Consider the following 18,585-nt stretch of genomic DNA (forward strand, 5'->3'; position numbering starts at 1 on the left):
AAGCAAAAACTTTGCCATCCCCCAATGATCCACCCATGTCATTAGGCCCATCCTGTTTCTTTCTTCACAAATCCAAAGTAAAGCAAATAAAAAGAATGACTTCTCGTGGAGAAGGAAAAGATGTAACAAAAGAGGCAAAAGAATGCTGTATTAATCTTAAATCCTTGTTTATCTTTAAAAAGGGGACGATACTTGCATTTTGATTTATACAAAAATAATGCCAATCAGACAAGCACAAAAAAATTTTGCCGATCTTTCATGCTGTACATAAATATCTGAACCCTGTGTTATCTTTCCCTAAAATTGATATTAGCCAGCTCGTCAACGTATTTCATCAAAACATCTTAACCAAACGATTGTTATGATGATCTACTTTTATCCTTTTCTTCTTCTAAAAGAGAACTGGTCCAATTAAAGGAATGAGGTTTCAAGGAGCATCAACGAAAAGCTTCTCAGCCTCGAGAAACCACAGCGATGGGGCCTTGGGACTCAGTTTCCTCCACCAATGCGTATAACCTCATTGACTGGTGTGATAACAAAAAATTGTCGCTTGTATGGCTCGTTTTGCCTCCCTCTAACAACTAAACCAAACAGATACAAAAGACAACCTCAAAACTTACAGAAAATCAAGCCGACTAACGCCATTCTTGGCATCGGCCACACCTCCAGCTGCATTCTGAACATGAAGACTCATCCCAAGGAGAACAATGACTGTGCCTCAAAAACCCGCAAATATCACAATGAAGTTCAGGGGCAGGTTCATTCTGTAGACACACATGACAATGCAATGCATTAATATTAGAGTTCAGGGGTTTCACTTGATTGTTAGAAGTATCAATTCCACACGGTTCAGGGACTCCATCCCGTGAAATTGAACAAGATGCATTCTCACAGTTTCCTGACCCATCTCTAGTTACATTATTTCCATCGACTTGGCCACCATCATCAGATGCTAGCAGCTCAGTAAAAGAGAAATACGTCTGTGGTTCAAACTCCATATCCTCATAGTTAAGACTTTTATAATCAAATAGCAGCTTGCCTTCAAGGTCATTGCCAGAAACATCCCCTTCTGCAAAAAGAATAGATGAATCCTCCTTGGGCTCCACAAAGTCATTAGGTTCAGGACATGTCGATAATTCAACATGTTCAAGATCAACCCCAACAAGACCATCCACCTCCCCTTCCCACTTTACATGCCTTCTGACAGGTAACTTCTGCAGCCCAAAGCCGGAAGCAGCATTCAACTCCACGTCCACTTCTGATTTGTTATCTGTTATTTGCTCAACTTTCAAAAGGGAGAAAAGAAGAGGATCATTGGCTGGTACAAACTCATCCTCAGTAGAAATGATAGGAGTGATGGGTTTACACTTTAAAGTCGGAAATAGTTCCAAAATCAGAGTCCAATACTATGTTTCCTTGTCCCTGTTTCTGCTGCTTTCCAAATCGTTTCTTGCGCTTTTGCTCTCTAAGTTCATGGTCCATGAAAGGACACTCAGGTCCTCTTATCCTTCGACACTTGCAACATTTGAATCCAACCACATCAGAAATCCTTGACTCCTCTAGTTCAACAGCTTCAGCATGATACCACTCTGATAAAAAGTAGACATTCATCTTTAAAAAAAAAGAGAAAGTCAAAAGAAAATTAAAAAAAGTTGTTACTTACAAAAAAATCAAATGACACTAATGATCTACAATATACTTACTCCTACAAGTTTCACAGTGAATATACATTAGATCAGAATTATATAGGGTTGTTCACACAGCTCACAAATAGGCTTGAAAAAGTGGTTATCTGACCCGCCCCTTGCGAGAATGTTTGCACGCCTGAAGTCAATTCCAGTTTCATCACTGTTCTTTTTCCTCCATATGACCCCCCAATTACACAACTTGCTTCGCTTTGTCACTAACCCATAAAGAGAAGCAGATTGCTTCGTATCAGAACATCTTTCCTGAATTCTGACAGAATTTTCCTTCCTTCTGATAAAGGCCATCGGTTTCATAGGTTGAATAGAACTTTTAACCTGCATGCCTTTGGTGATTGCTGGCGCACTGTGACAATCTCGTACTTGTGAGGGCAGCAGAGTGGTGGGAGACTTGGTACTGATTTCATTTTGAGCAAGAACTTTGGCATGGTAACAATGCTTGCAAATAATCAAGCACAAGACTTTCCCATTTATATGCATTGAGCTTAAAGTACAGCCCTGATGATAATAACCTGATAACAAAATGACAATTATTCAGACTGATGTTCAAAGACAAATATAACTCAGCAACAATGAACATAAAGGCCCCCACAAAGAAAAAGGCAAACTGCATTCATTCCTGGTGGGTTGCTGATTTTTGTTGCAAAATTGTTCATATATTACCCATATCCTGTCTCATATTTTCATTTTTTTAAAAACTCACTGGAAATAAATTGGTTTGGATAGCCATTAGCCATTCAGTTGAATCAATAAGAGTCAGACCTAGGTCCAGTCCAATCAAACAATTAATGAAATGATAATTAATTATGAACCATCAAAAGCAGCTTTCTGCCAAGTGTCGATGATCACCAATTAATATTTTTTCCCCTGAATCAAAATTATGCAAAAAACGAAACAAACTCATTTTGTCAGAACCACAGGGTCAGGTTTCCCCTGGCTCAAAACTGCTCAAATCAATCAATTGCTATTTGCCATGAAGTTAAAAGAAAGTTTGAGAGAGTTTTAGATATCAGAAAATTTTTTTTTCTATTTCCACTCATTAAGCTACGAAGGAATTGCCTTTTAGATTAATTTATCATGCAGTTATTGAGATGTTTTTATACTTAAAGCCCATCAATATTATTTAACAGGAATATCACTTCTATACAGCAACATTACAGGAAATTATCCTTATAATATTATTTATCCAACCAGACTTTCACTTTGTGGAAAAATGTAATTATAAACCAAAATATGCTGACAGCACACCCCTCAAACATGCAACGTACAAACTTCCTCTCATGTGCATGGAAAATGAACACAGAATGCAAATATCAAAAGTTAATTACGCACACACAAACAAATGAAGAAATATAAACAATTGGGAGACCTTACCCTACCTTCACCTTTCTTCTAGATTACTTATAACAGAATGGCTTGTCTTTTTTCAGTTTTAAGTTAATTGCAAAAAAAAATAAACAGTGCAACTGGATTATACATTATGCAATAGGCACAGAGGCTAGCAAGCTACTTAATGCTCATATACAGATGCTGAAAAATATTAGAAGAGATAATTTAGGAAGCCCCAAGATAAAATTGAGAAATATTGATTTTCAATAGAAGATCTAAAGAGTGTAGAAATCTGATTCTCCTACATTAGTGCAACTTGATTTTTAATTTATTTTGGGAATATTTCTCATTTACTTTTCTGATTTAGTCAACTATTATGATTGTCAAGTTTTTAGGGATTTGTTTCTATTTTAGAATAGAATAATTCTCCTTCCTTTTATTATTTTTTTTGTTTTCTGTTTCATGTAAGTTGTTTTCTAATAAGAAACTTCACTGTTCCTATTTATTTAGATGTACTCCATTATAGATAGAATAAAAAGAAATAAGGACAATTGTTTTTTAAGTTTCCTACATGGTATCAAAGCAAATTAGCCTAAACCATTAGACTGTAGCCACATGAGTTTTTGTTATGGCTAGCAGAAGTGAGAACTCTTCTTCTATAGAGGTATGGCATAAAGGAAGTCACAAAGAGGTGATGCTCCAACAAATCCTTCAAAACAAGTTTGCAACCTTTGGAACTAGTTTACTAGCACAAAAAGGTAATTTCCTAAACACCTTAAAGTGTTCAACGGGGAAATACACAATCTTGGATTGTTGATTTAAGAGCATCAGATCACATGACTGGAGATGCATCCTTATTAAACACATATAAACCTAGCTATGATAGTTCTGCTGTAAAAATTGCTAATGGCTCTCTCTCAAAGGTGACAAGAACAGGTTCTATTGTAATTTCGAAAGGCATAACACTCGACTATGTCCTCCATGTCCCTAATTTAAGCTATAACCTACTTTCTACCAGTAAGCTTATGAAAGATAGATGTTGTGTCACTAAATTTTTTTCCAAACTTGTGTAAATTTCAGGAATTGGGCTCGGGAAGGATTATTGGCAGTGCTAGGATGTGTGCAGGGTTCTACCTTCTTCAAGATGATGCACTTGAGAAACCACAAAACTCTTGTACAGCCTTAGCCTCTAGTACTAGTAAGGATGACCTTATCATGTTATAGCATTATAGATTAGGACATCCAAATATTTCATGCCTAAAAAGGCTATTTCCCTCATTACTCAATAACATCTCTAAAGATTTTCAATGTGAAATGTCTACTTTCCAAGCACACTTGAAATACCTATCCTAGCCTTTCCTATAAGTCATCTCAACCCTTCTCAATGATTCACAATGACATTTGAGGACCGTAAAAAATTAACAATATCACAGGTTTTAGGTGTTTTGTTACATTCATCAATGATCATACTCGACTCACTTGGATATTGTTTATAAAAGAAAAATCCGAGGTTAGCGAAATCTTTCAAAACTTCAATAGCATGCTACAAACCCAATGCCAAGCCAAAATCCAAATCCTAAAACCTAACAATGGAAAGGAATACTTCAACTCTATTCTCGGCCCTTACCTCACCAAGCATGGCATTATCCATCAAAACTCTTGTGTTGACACTCCACAGCAAAATGGGGTTGTCGAACGCAAAAACAAACATTTGATAAAAGTGACTAGATCCCTCTTGTTGACTTCCAATGTGCCTAAATATTCATGGGGATAAGCTGTCCTCCCTACAACTTATTTGGTTAATCGAATGCCTTCTCGAGTTATTGCCTCTAAAACACCTTGTCAAACTCTCCTTGCTTCCTACCCATAAACTCGGTTGATCTTGTCCATTCCCATCAAACTTTTTGGCTGCATTGCCTTTGTTCATATTAGCCAACAAAACCGTAACAAGCTTGATCCCAAAGCCTTAAAATGCATCTTCCTTGGTTATTCCCCAAACCAAAAGGGCTACCTCACAAAAAAAATTCTATGGCTCTATGGATGTCACCTTCTTTGAGAATCTTCCATACTATAGCAAGAATGATATTCAGGGGGAGAATACTACTCAGGAATATCAATTCTTAGCTGTCGACTTGTCAATTTCCCAACCAACCCTTTCAAAACCAGATTCCCAACCAGCCCCTTCAACACTAGATTCTCAAACTAACCAACCTATCAAACATGTAGATTCTGAAACCCAACCTGTTCAAACAACTCTTGACTCTTCAAACCCTAAGGTTATGCAAGAAAAAACAAAAGAACTGATAGTCTACTCAAGGAAGCAAAAATCACAGGAAAAAGTGGACAATTGTACACAACCCAACACTCAAAATCAACTTGATATGAGTCTCCAAGAACTTGAAACTAACACAGGTAATGTCCTTATTGAATCTGAAACTGAAACTTGTGAGCCAGTTGGTAACCTTGACATTCCTATTGCATTAAGAAAATGTGTGAGATCATGCACCCGGTATCGTATCTGCAAGCACATCTCATATGACAGGTTAAATCCAAACTTTTGACCCTTTACTAGTAACCTTGACAATGTGAAAATTCCAAAAAATATTCAAGAAGCCCTCAATTAACCAGATTGGAAGGCAGCAGTTCTTGAAGAAATCAAAGCACTAGAGAAAAATGGGACATGAAAATTTTCAAATTTGCCCAAAGGTAAAAACTTAGTTGGATGAAAATGAATCTTCACAATAAAGCACAATGTAGATGGAAGTATAAACAGGTTCAAAGCTAAACTTGTTGCAAAAAGGTTCACTTAATCCTATGGGATAAACTATGAGGAGACATTTGCTCCTGCAGCCAAACTCAATTCAATTAGAGTTCTATTGTCACTAGCAGCCAACTTGGATTGGCCTTTCCACCAACTCGATATCAAGAATGCATTCTTAGATGGTGACTTAGAGGAGGATGTCTATATGGAAATTCTCCCTGGTTTTGAAAAGCAAGACAACATGGGCAAAGTGTACAAACTCAGGAAATCTTTTTACGGACTTAAATAGTCTCCTCAGGCTTGGTTTAAACGGTTGACCAAGGCAATGAAGAGGTATGGATTCCTTCAATGTTAACCTGACCATACTATGTTTGTTAAGTTCAATAATAAAGGAAAAAGAGTTGTTCTTATTATTTATGTGGACGATATCATGTGGAAATCTAATATTTATTATTATTTGATTAATTGATTTTGTCTATTTTATTTAAGTCTCTTATTTTTAGAATAGGGAGTGATTTGAGTAATTACATCAAATCCATTAGATATTTTCCCATTATGTATAAAAAGTAAATTACTCCTTTGATTAGCTGTTTTTAATGCATGAAAATCTTCGATTTTAAGGCTAAGAATATTCAGTCTTTAGCCTATAAATTTTTATGCAATTCTAGCATTGTAACAGAAAAAATGTAGAAAAATAAAATAGTTTTATTCAAGAGATTTCTTCATGGTATCAAAACACGATTAGAACCTTTAAAAATTTTCACTCAGAGTCCAGCATGGCCAACGAAAGGGAAAGCTCGACATCGGAGGTTTCCTCTAACCACAGAGCTAGCATTTCCCAATCATTGCAGAATATTACCACTTTTATTTGAACAGGTTCTTTAGTACAAAAAGGTAATTTTCTAACTGTCTTGAGTGTAAAACTAGAGAAATCAAATTCATAAATTGTGGATTTAAGAGCTTCAGTCCATATGATTGGGGATGCATCTGTACTTAGTAAATATAACACGTCATGAAAACTTCAAAATTCAAATTGCTAATGGGTCATTTTCAAAAGTAGCCAGTACAGGTTCTGTTATTTTTTCCAAAGAGATAACACTTGATTCTGTTATATTTGTCTCAAATCTAAGTTGCAATCTACTATCTATAAGCAAACTTACAAGAGACTTTAAGTGTGTTACTAAATTTCTTCCAAATATGTGCAAATTTTAGGATTTGGACTCAGGGAAGATGATTGGCAATGCTAAAATGTGTGCAAGACTCTACATCCTAAGAGCTAATGATTCTGAAAAACAATATCAAAATACCTTTTATGTGGCCTCATCTTCCAGTAATAATATAGTACAATTATGTTGTGGCACTATCAGTTAGGTCTTCCAAATTTTTTGTACCTCAAAAGATTGTTTCCCTTATTATTCAATAAAAATCCTAACAATTTTCAATGTGAAGTCTGCTAACTATCCAAACATACCCATACCATATATCCTAATCAATCTTACAAATCATCCCATCCTTTTTCCATGATACACTGACATTTGGAGTCTTTCCAGAGTAAATAACATTACTGGCTCAAGATGGTTTGTCAAATTTATTGATGATCACACCAGGGTTACTTGGGTATTCCTTATGAAAGAAAAATCAAAAGTAGGCCAGCTATTCCAAAACTTCAAAAATATGATCCAAACTCAATTTAAAACCAAAATCCAAGTGTTGAAAACCGACAATGGGAAAGAATACTAAAATTCAATCCTTGGATCATATCTAATGAAGCATGGTATAATTCATCAAAGCTCATGTGTTGATACTCTTCAACATAATGACGTTGCTGAAAGAAAGAATCGACATTTGTTGGAAGTTGCTAGATCCCTCATGATGGCTGCCCTGTACCTAAGCATTTTTAGGGTGGCTATTCTTACTGCTACATATCTTATAAACATAATGCTTTCTCGAGTTCTGAAATTTCAAAGCCCTTACCAATCCCTTCTCGGTTCCTATCCTCACCTTCGAATCATCTTGTCTATTCCCATTAAAGTGTTTGGATGCACTGCATTTGTTCTTACCAGCCAACAAATCCAAAGCAAATTAGATCCCAAATCCACAAAATGCATATTTCTCGGATACTCCTCGAATAAAAAAGGACACAAGTGTTACTCACTAGTAACAAGAAAATTCTATCATTCCATGAATGTTACTTTTTTTGAAAATGAACCTTACTTTCCCAAAACTGTCATTCAGGGGAGAATCCAATCACATGAGAATATCAGTTTTGGGAAGATCCTATTACCAATCACCAAATACTTCTCAAACTCCCTTTCACGTCCAAAACATCCAACCAAATCCTCTAACTCCCTTTCAAGTGCATAACATCCAACCAAATCCTCCAATCTCGAAGTCCACACAAAAGAAAACAAACAAATAATTGATTGTCTATTCAAGAAGACATAAACTCAGAAGGATCTAAGAGAATGTACACCTTCAAAGCAAAACCAAGAATCTGAACTAACGCCAGAGATACTTGAAACCAACATAGGTAACACTCTTACTGAATCTGATTCAATTGAATCTTTTAATGATCTTTATCAACAGTTTGCTCTAAAGAAAGATGTGAGATCATGTACTCAACACCCAATCTGTAATGTGAGTTCTTATGAAGGTTTATCATCCAGTTATTGGGCTTTTGTTACCACACTAAACAATATGCAGATTCCCAATAATATTCATGAAACACTCATGCAACCAAAATGGAATATGGCTATTTTGGAAGAAATTAGGACCCTAGAAAAGAACAAAACAAGGGAGATTTCATAACTACCCAAAAAGAAAAATCCAATTGGGTGCAAATGGATTTTTACTGTCAAGCACAATGTAGATGAAAGTGTTAACAGATTCAAAGCTCGCCTTGTTGCAAAAGGATTTACTCAGTTTTATGGTGTTGACTGAGACATTTGTTCCGATTGCTAAACTTAATTCAATCTGGGTGTTATTATCATTGACAACAAATCTAGATTGGCCACTCCACCAACTAGATGTCAAAAATGCATTTCTTAATGGCAACCAAGAAGAAGTTTACATAAAAATCCCTCCGATATTCAAAAACCAGGACAATTTTTGTAAGATATGCAAACTTCAAAAGTCTTTGAATGGTCTCAAACAATATCCATGTGCATCGCTTGATAGACTAACAAAAGTGGTAAAGAAGTATGGTTTTTCATAATGTTAGACCGATCACACCATATTTGTCAAACATTCATCCGAAGGAAACATAGCCATTCTTATTGTCTATGTGGATGATATTATTCTTATTGGAGACTATGTGGAAGAAATTAGCAACCTTAAAAACCTCCTAACCAAAGAATTTGAAATCAAAGATTTGAGACACCTCAAATATTTTCTTGGCATGGAGGTAGCTCACTCAAGGAATGGCATCTCTATTTTATAGCGTAAGTATGTTCTAGACTTACTAAATGAAATTGGAATGCTTGGATGCAAATCTGCTAACACCCCTATGGACACAATGAATAAGGTAGGAATGGAAGAAAGAAGTCCACCAACAGATAAGGGCAGATATCAAAGACTTGTAAGGAAACTTAACTACTTCCCTCATACAAGACCAGATATCAGTTTTTCAGTTAGCATGATAAGCAGATTCATGAACAACCCAACCGAAGAACACTTGAGGGCTATGTATCGAATCTTACAGTACCTAAAGAAGAGTCCTAGCAAAGGGTTATTTTTTAAGAAGACATCACATCGAAATGTTGAAATTTACATTGATGCTGATTAGGGTAGATTCGTTACTAACCGAAGATTAACTATTGGTTATTGTACCTATGTGTGGGGAAATTTGGTTACTTGACGAAGCAAGAAGCAATCTGTGGTGGCTAGAAGTAGCGCGGAAGCTGAGTTTAGAGCTATGTCTCAAGGCATATACGAGGGAATTTGGCTGAAAAAGTTGCTAGGAGAGTTAAAGGTCTTTGCAGAAGAATCCATGAAAATATTTTATGACAACAAAGCTGCCATAAGAATAGCAAAGAATCCTGTTCATCATGATAGGACTAAACATATGGAGATTGATCGTCACTTCATCAAAGAAAATATAGAAGGAAAGGTTAGATTAGTTTATACTCCCACATGCCTCCAAACTGTAGACATACTCACTAAAGCTCTCTCTCGAAACAACTTCGAGAATCTAAAGTCCAAGCTAGGCATGACTGACATCTACCACCCAGCTTAAAAGGGAGTGTGGAAATCTAATCTTTATTATTATTTGATTAATTGGCTTTGTCTATTTTAGTTATGTCTCTTATTTTTAGAATGAGAAGTGATTTGGGTAATTACACCAAATCCATTAGATAGTTTCCCATTATGTGTAAAGAGTAAATTACTCCTTTGATTAGCCGTTTTTAATGCATGAAAATCTTGGGTTTTAAGACTGAGAATATTCAGTCTTTAGCCTATATATTTTCATGCAATTCTAGCGTTGTAATGAGAAAAATATAGAAGAATAAAATAGTTTTATTCAAGAGATTTTTTCATATCATAATCACCGAAGAGCAAAAGGAATAGATGATTTGAAAAAACTCCTTGCAAAGGACTTTGAAATAAAAGACTTAAGGTTCCTTAAATATTTTCTTGGGATGGAAGTGACTCGGTCTAAGAATGGAATATCAGTGTCTCAGCGTAAGTATGTACTTGATCTACTCAAAGAAACCGGCATAATTGGATGCAAACCTGTCGATACACCCATAGACTCAACTAATAAAATTGGAAATGAAAATGGAAGCTCTCTCACGGACAAAGGGCGATACCAAAGACTAGTTGGGAAGCTTATTTACCTCTCCCACACACAACCTAATATCGGGTTTGCAGTAGGGATGGTAAGTAGATACATGAATAATCCAACCAAGGAGCATGATAACATTGTTCATCACATCCTACAGTACTTAAACAAAAGTCCTGGTGAAGGTCCATATTTTAAGAAGTTAATGGACAAGGCAGTTGAGGTGTACACAACTGGGCTGGATCAATATCAGATAAAAGGTCCACTACTGGATATTGCACTTATGTTTGGGGCAATTTGGTCAGTTGGAGAAGTACAAAGCAAGCTGTTGTAGCTAGAAGCAATGTTGAGGCTGAGTTTAGAGCAATGTCCCATGGTATTTGGGAATGAATTTGGCTGATGAGGTTACTTGGAGAATTAAAAGTTAAGAATATGACATCTATGACACTGTTTTGTGACAATAAGCCCACTATAAGTATTGCCAAAAATCCTATTTATCATGATAAGACCAACATTTCATAAAGGAAGAAAATGGGTCGATCAAATTGGCCTATATCCCTACAAGTTCACAAATTGCAGATATTCTGACTAAAGGTCTTCCTAGAAGCATTTTGATGAATTGAAATCCAAGCTAAGTATTATTAACATTCACAACCCAGCTTGAGGGGGAGTGTAGAAATCTGATTCTCCTATATTAGTGCAGATCCAATTCTCCTACATTAGTGCAGCTTGATTTCCTAATTTATTTTGGGAAGATTTCTCATTTACTCTTCTAATTTAGTCAACTATTCTGATTGTCAAGTTTTTAAGGATTTGTTTCTATTTTAGAATATAATAATTCTCTTTTCTTTTATTATTTTTTGTTTTCTGTTTCATGTAAGTTGTTTCCTAATAAGGAACTTCACTGTTCCTATTTATTTAGATGTACTCCTTCATTGTAGATAGAATAAGAAGAAATAAGGTCAATTGTTCTCTAAGTTTCCTACAAAGAGTGGTTAGCATACCTTGGCATGTGCCACACTTGATTGCATTCCTGATGATTGCACAACAGAAAAGATGAATAAGCCTAGAGCAAGGAGGTGGAGAAAACAGGAATTTCAATATCAACAAAAATAATATACGACAACAGTATAAGATAATTACCATAGTAAAACATCCATTTGACATGAAGTATAAGAGCACTTTTCTGACTTATCTCTTTTAGATGCCAGATAGGCAAATATATTCCTACAGGAAGCTTTCAACTGCCTTCTTTGTAACTCAGATAACTTACTGATAGGCTTCTTAACTGATGGCAAAACCACATAACTCATTCTTTCTTCATATTCTTTGATCAAATATAAAGGGATGTGTGTAATAAGAAACCAATATTTATCATTTCTCTCTTCAGTTTGCTCATTGTCAATTATGTTCTTCATGATAAAAGAAGGAAGATGCTTTTGACTTCTGGAAGCAACTCCGTACAGGATCTTGCTTTCCACAATTTTCTTATCACGGATAATTGCATTTCTAAAAACAGATGCTTCAGTCTCTGTACCTTTTCCATCTAGGATGTTATGCTTAGGATGAACAAGATCATTCCATCTCACATGAAGGTCTAGGAATCTGACCTGAACCACAGTCCAACAGAATTTTGTTAAACCCTGACAATCTAGCATGCTGTTGGACACAGTATTGCAGGGAACGGTTCATTCAAACATAGTAATTTAATGACAAACCTGAAGGGCGAGCTGCGCTGCGTTTTTACTTCTTTCAACTGCAGCTCTCCAAATTAATTGTCTACTTCTTTTAGGAATCTCATAATCGTCAACATAATTAACAGCAGAAATCTTTCTCACACCACCTAATAAGTCACAAAACGATACTCTATTACTTTCTTCACTTTCACCAATTTTACAATTACAACTTAGCAAATTAAACTCTGTATTTCATAGACACCAAAGATACCTTGTCTGCAGCTTTTCTAACCATTGAACCAGGCAAAATTGCTTTCTGGAATATATGGGTTGACAACTTACCTCCACGCGACCAATCAAAACTTTTATCATCACAGTCACCAGCTGTAACCTCAGATGCAATAGACTGTTTCTTACGTTACTTCCCACCTGGTCCATGTTTCTGTGGCAACACCACAGTGGATGAAGTGCTTTGAATCACAGAAGGTTCTACAAACCAATCATCCATTAGGTTGAGCCAGTCCACAGAGAGAGCATTAACAGAAATATTCTCCTCAAGCTGAAAATAGAAACCAAAAACCACATCAACCAAAATATAAAGGATATATGCATGATGATGAATTTATAGGGTATCTACTACATCAATCAGAGTAACAAATTATACAGCAAATGGCTGCGCATTAAATTTCATGCATTAGCTTACTACTGCAAAGAACATGTTACAAGGACACAATGGTTATAGGGGGTTATAAGAAAGTCTAAATTACTAATTGTAAGATGAAAACAAAGGATGTTTTATAAATGTTCTAACAACTAAAGATGAATTGAGACAAAATTTGATAAAGCAGGAAAGGAAGTGGGAGCAAAATAAGTAATTAACATATCCATGGCCATCTTAAACTATTAGTCATTGAAAAGTGAAGAGTGAGGACAGACTATACTAGGTGTGAAACAAGAATGATCTGCAAAGAAGAAATGAATGATAAAATTGGAAAACCAATCATAGTCCTGATTACCTATTAACCCAAAGTTTAAGTTAGTTAGAAACCAACTATAATTTTGTTAAAGAATATGATAAAACTAATAATCCACAAATGAAATGTAAATAAACTCACACCTTCCACATCAGTTAAGTTCTAAAAGTAATCCAAATTTTTAAAGCATAATGTAAAGATAATTGGAAGAAAAAACAAATTAGGTGAAGGTGAAAAGTTCTAAGCTGACAGTATGCCAGGCAATCTTGACCAAAAAAAGGGGAAAATCGAGATAAAGTGCTTTTAACAGATAAACTACAAAGGAAATTAATGAATAACTTTGTAGAACTCACATCAAGCAAGAGGACTTTTATTACATTACAGGTTGAAGCTTCTTCCATTTTTCTATGCCATTGTTTCCTATAATCTGGGCTTAAGAAGAAGCCAGCTACAAGACCACGTAAGCTCTCCTCCATGTATAAAATATACGTCGCAACGCTAGGAAGACTACCCTCTCCATTCTTTGAAGGAGGAAGGCCAATAAGGAGCTTATTGGCACTTTTAGTGGCAGTGGAGACAGCAGAATTCAACATGCATCCTCTCCTGCTTGAAACTGGGACCTTGCAGGAATGACACCATCCACACCTTTCCCTTGGAACATTCAACTTATTTGGCCAAAAAAATCGCAAGGCTGCCAATGAGAAAGCCTTTACTTGAAGTAAAATGTTACTTGTAGATGTAACTCTTCTGGCACTGCCTGATTTGTTTGCCTCTGAAACCTGACTTTCCATGATGAAAGAGCAACCAGCTTAGCAGCTGCAGTAGCAGCAAAATGCCCATGAATATAGTGATTTACATAAGCATGTGGCTTAAAAGAAATCCCCATGTATGCATATTCAATTGTAGAATTTCTTGCGTCCCTTCCAAAACACATAATTGCCTGCTTTGCTTTGGCAAAACATATTTGCTTGAAAACAGATACCATTTGCCAGTCCAGCATAACTGTCACTACTGTATACTGAGAAATGTGACGCATAATCTATCACACTTGATCTGTCAACTAAGCTTTGGTGGGTTACATCAGAGGCAGCTTGCTGGCTAACTGAAGCAGCAGACATGGCAGAGGCAGACTCAATATAAATTTGCTCAGATAGCTTCTTATTCATTGGAAGATTATCCTTCCCTCCCATTATGCCACCATTGCTCAGAAAGCCAGGAGGGTCAGTTTGGTTCATTGCATCCACAGAAGTATCTGGACGCGAAACTCCCACGTTGCTTCCACCGAAACTACTTGCATTCTCAGCATCAATTGAATCCAAAAATTTATGACTTTCCTTCCCAGATGACAGAGGTGATCCAGTAGAAAATTTTGCATCTTCCTTTATTTTTGCTACATTGCCAACCATTTCAAGTACAGAGAAAATACTTCCCGGGAGATTCCAATAGTGTATAATTGCTTTGCATATATCAAAGTATAATGTTTTATGTTGAATGGATGAAGAAAGCACCTGGAGGACTTTTGGAATGTCATTCAGATTGTAGTATCTGAGGTATGATTCAGTGTCAAGGGAAGCCTTAAGCCTGTGATTATCAAATTTGGAATTGTGAACAAAAATTTGGAACAACTTGGATAGCTAATCAGAAAAAAGGAGGCATTAATGTCATGAATATCAGCACACTGAACAACTTAATTCAAAGGCTGCAAACATGAACAAGCAACTTAACATGATAGAACTCTCTTCAAAAGAGGAGACAGTTAAATAATAGAACATAAAATAATCAGAGAACAATTTCAAGTCAAAGACAAGAATGTGTTTCAAAGACAGATACCACTTAGAAGAAAGGTTGACCTGAGAAATGGAAAATGTTCCTAGTGCAGAATGAGAAATAGGTTTAAAAACTTACACCTGAAAGTGATTACAAGTACCCGAGAAGACTTGCCCATATAAATCAACACCAAAAAGTTGTGCCCCTCTAAGTGACGAGTTTATTGTAATTGCTGTTCCCATTTTATCAATTGCACATTCTGGACAATTCCATGGACCTTCAGGAATATACATTTTCATGACACCTATACATCTTGAATGATATGCAGATGGACACCCATCACAACAAAGCAATGTCCCATCCATCCCACAAAGACGGCAGTCATCACTATTTCCATCTACATCAGCATCAGCATCAGCACTAGCATTCCCTTCAGCACTTCTCAAACCCAAAGAATATGTTGTAGAAGATGACTTGACCTCATGGTTTTCTGCAATGATCCCCATTGCCTCTCTCTCCTTGCATGCTGAAGTTTTAGAATATCTAGGATGAACCCTTCTAGGTCCTTTTTCGGGAGGATCAGGGCAACTGCATCAAGATCTGTTCCCACTTCCGTTGCCTCACATGTCAATTTCAGCTTTCAGCTCTGCATATTCTAACACATCATCACATAGAAGTTGCAGAATCATCAACTTTCTGCTCACAGGTAAGGAATAGCACTCTCTTTTAGAGACATCTTCATAAAATCTTTTCCACTCAGGTCCTCTTGCATATCCCATTACCATAAATTACTGAACCAAATAAACAGGCCAAGTCAGTGTATCAAGCAAGCTCCAATCAAGGCACCTGCAGATAAAGAATGTAACAAATATTTTGAATTTCAATTAATGAATTAAAGCAATCACGTTATTCTTCTCTCTTCTTTTTTTTTTTTTTGTGTGTGTGTGTGGCTGGGGTAGGTATTATGATACCTGAAAGTTGAATTCAAACATCTGTTCCATAAAGAGAGATCAAAGCCACTCCTCGGTTCTTTCAAAATGGGAGGAAAAAGTGTATTAATTGTATCATTATAAGAATTTGGCAGTTTTAGTCACCCAAAAAGCACAGGGATGCACTCATGGAGGATTGGAACAAGTGTTGATTTTCTTTCAATTTTTAAGGGCTAAAAGTCCACATGACATTTTTAGCAAGAAAAAGTAACAGTATATTAGATTGTGGAGGAAAAGATATTTCCATAACATATATTGTGGAGGAAAAGATATTTCCATAACATATCCCATTCCCAACCACAAAACCAATCTTTAAAGCAATGATATAAAAACCTAATTACCTGATGATATGTCAAAATCTTTACACATACCTTAAGCATTTTGATGGAAGCTCTGAGCCTTCTGAAGAGAGTGTTTCAGGATGACAACTCAATGCCCGCATCAAAGCAACATGAACAGCATCAAATAAAGGGTTCGGACCAGAGAAATTTAATGACCCAACAAAATCATCCAATCCAAACGGGCACAAAAACAAAACAATGCCAAAGGAACTTAGAAAACCATAAACAGAAAACAGATGTGAAATGAACTCCTCTGTCACACCAACTGTTCCTGAAGGAGGTGGCAATATCAGACGAGGAATACGAGGAACCTCAGCCGCCAAAGACAAATCCCTATCGCGTGCATGCTCACAGTAATCACTTGAAGAATCTGCATCATCTTCGACTCGCTCCCCATCATTCTCAACAGTCATTCCACCACTCAACTCACTTAAAGCTGAAGTTACGCCATCAAGCTCATTTTTTGAAACCTCCACTTTCTTCTTTTCCTCCTCCAATTCGCTCTCCTTTACAGTCATGCTTAACACTAATTCATCTAATCTAACTTTTCTTCTACTTAAATCATCATCAAAATACGACTCTTCTAAAATCAACTCACGAAGCTCCCTACTTTCCATATCCGCAAAATCACCATCCTCGTAATCTACTCTATACAATCCGGTATTGTAGGAAACAATCTTCCTTAAAAAGCATTTTCCCCAAATTCTTTCAACACGTATTGACCTACGAGGGCCGTGGATCTTGTCTCAAATGCCCGCTTTTTAGTTTTGGAATTATTAGATTTCGTATCAGCAGCGGCACTTTCATTTTCTTCTTCTGGTCTTCTACTTTTCCTCGGCCTACCTCAACGCCTGGGTACCTTAGGCTTCATAGATCGAATCGAGCCCTGGATTTGATAAAAACTATTTTCCAAACAGTCCCCTAAGGTCCAGAAAACCTATTTTTTGCCTCAATAAGAAACTAATTCGGCTTCTTTTTTTGAGTTTTCGAGTGATCACGTGCTCGTGGAGATCCTTAAAGGAAGTTATAAATAAAGATTCAATAAATCGATGATTTTTATAAATTTATATTTTTGCAGGGAATCAGGTTAATTTTTTTGAAAACGAAAGGTAATTATGCGGAAGAACTTTGGAGTAGACACCTGGTTAGGGTTTGATAACTGCCACTGAAATTTTCTTCTGAGATTTTGAGAGAGAGAGAGAGTGATTCCCTAATAGGAGTGAACAACGATCTCTTTTTTATATTAAGTGATTAATTTAATCAATTAAAATTAGGTTTTTTGATAAAAAAAATTTAAAATTTGAATTTTATTAATGATTTTTACTTGAATTATATTAAATATTTATTTTAAATTATCAAAAATCATATATTTTATCGAATAATTTATTTATTTGAATTTTATTATTATTTTTTAAAAACGACCTCTTTTATCCCGCGAGGGAAAGTGGGACTCGGTTTGTGATAACGATTTGAACTCGTCCGAGTTGGGGCGTGAAATTTTATGCTTTGATTTTTTTGTACGGGAATTTTGTTTTCGTAGAAATGGGAGGCGATACTGTAAGGAGTGAGGACATCCATTGCGTTATGATTTACCATGGATATTAATTTTAAAAATTAAAATATTTAAAATTTTCAAAAAAATCAAAATGTTATTGTGTTTTTTTTTATAATGATTAATTTATGCAGTGTAAAATTAAAAAAAATTATATTTTTTAACCATTAATTCTAAAATATATAAAGAACATAAAAGACAAATAAAAATAAAAAAATTTTAATTTAGTTTCATCTCTTAAATATATTAAAATTAATAATTAAAAAATGTATAAAATTTTTAGTTTTATATTGTGTAAATGAATCCTTACCTATATTTTTATATCAGTTCACATTAAAATATTTTTCAATTTTCAATTTTTATTGATTACTTGTAGTGCTATGCAGTATAAAGGAACAAAATAATATTCTCAAATGAAATTTTCCTTTTTTTGAAATATTATCAAATGCAAGTTTTAGATACTTCATATTTGTATATGTGTATGCATAAAAGCTTTTAGAATAAATAAAATTTATTTTTTAAAATGATAAAAAATATGGATTTGATTTAAATATACAAAAAATCATAATTTGTGATAAGATAATGAATTGCCGATTTTAAAATTTAAGTCTCAAATTTATTAAATATTATTTTTATAAAATAATTACACGAAATAATTAAATTTCAAATTCTATGAATTAGATGTAAAGTGAAAAAGTACAAAATTCATATAA

At 35.3% G+C, this 18,585-nt stretch overlaps 1 pseudogene across 1 annotated transcript; it reads right to left on the reverse strand.

The window, feature by feature from the left end:
- Nucleotides 1-217: 217 nt before the first annotated feature.
- Nucleotides 218-17,570, reverse strand: LOC111303770 (DDT domain-containing protein PTM-like; annotated as a pseudogene). The gene is made up of 9 exons (XR_016327012.1): nucleotides 16,351-17,570; nucleotides 15,129-15,836; nucleotides 13,577-14,804; nucleotides 12,522-12,808; nucleotides 12,292-12,418; nucleotides 11,717-12,183; nucleotides 11,578-11,606; nucleotides 1,704-2,215; nucleotides 218-1,589 (listed from the first exon to the last, which is right to left on the reverse strand). The product of XR_016327012.1 is annotated as a DDT domain-containing protein PTM-like (transcript).
- Between the last annotated feature and the right edge of the window lie 1,015 nt (nucleotides 17,571-18,585).

Source organism: Durio zibethinus, chromosome 13 (genome assembly GCF_047325235.1).
Source record: "Durio zibethinus cultivar Kanyao isolate XHJ-2024 chromosome 13, ASM4732523v1, whole genome shotgun sequence".
Taxonomy (NCBI): domain Eukaryota; kingdom Viridiplantae; phylum Streptophyta; class Magnoliopsida; order Malvales; family Malvaceae; genus Durio; species Durio zibethinus.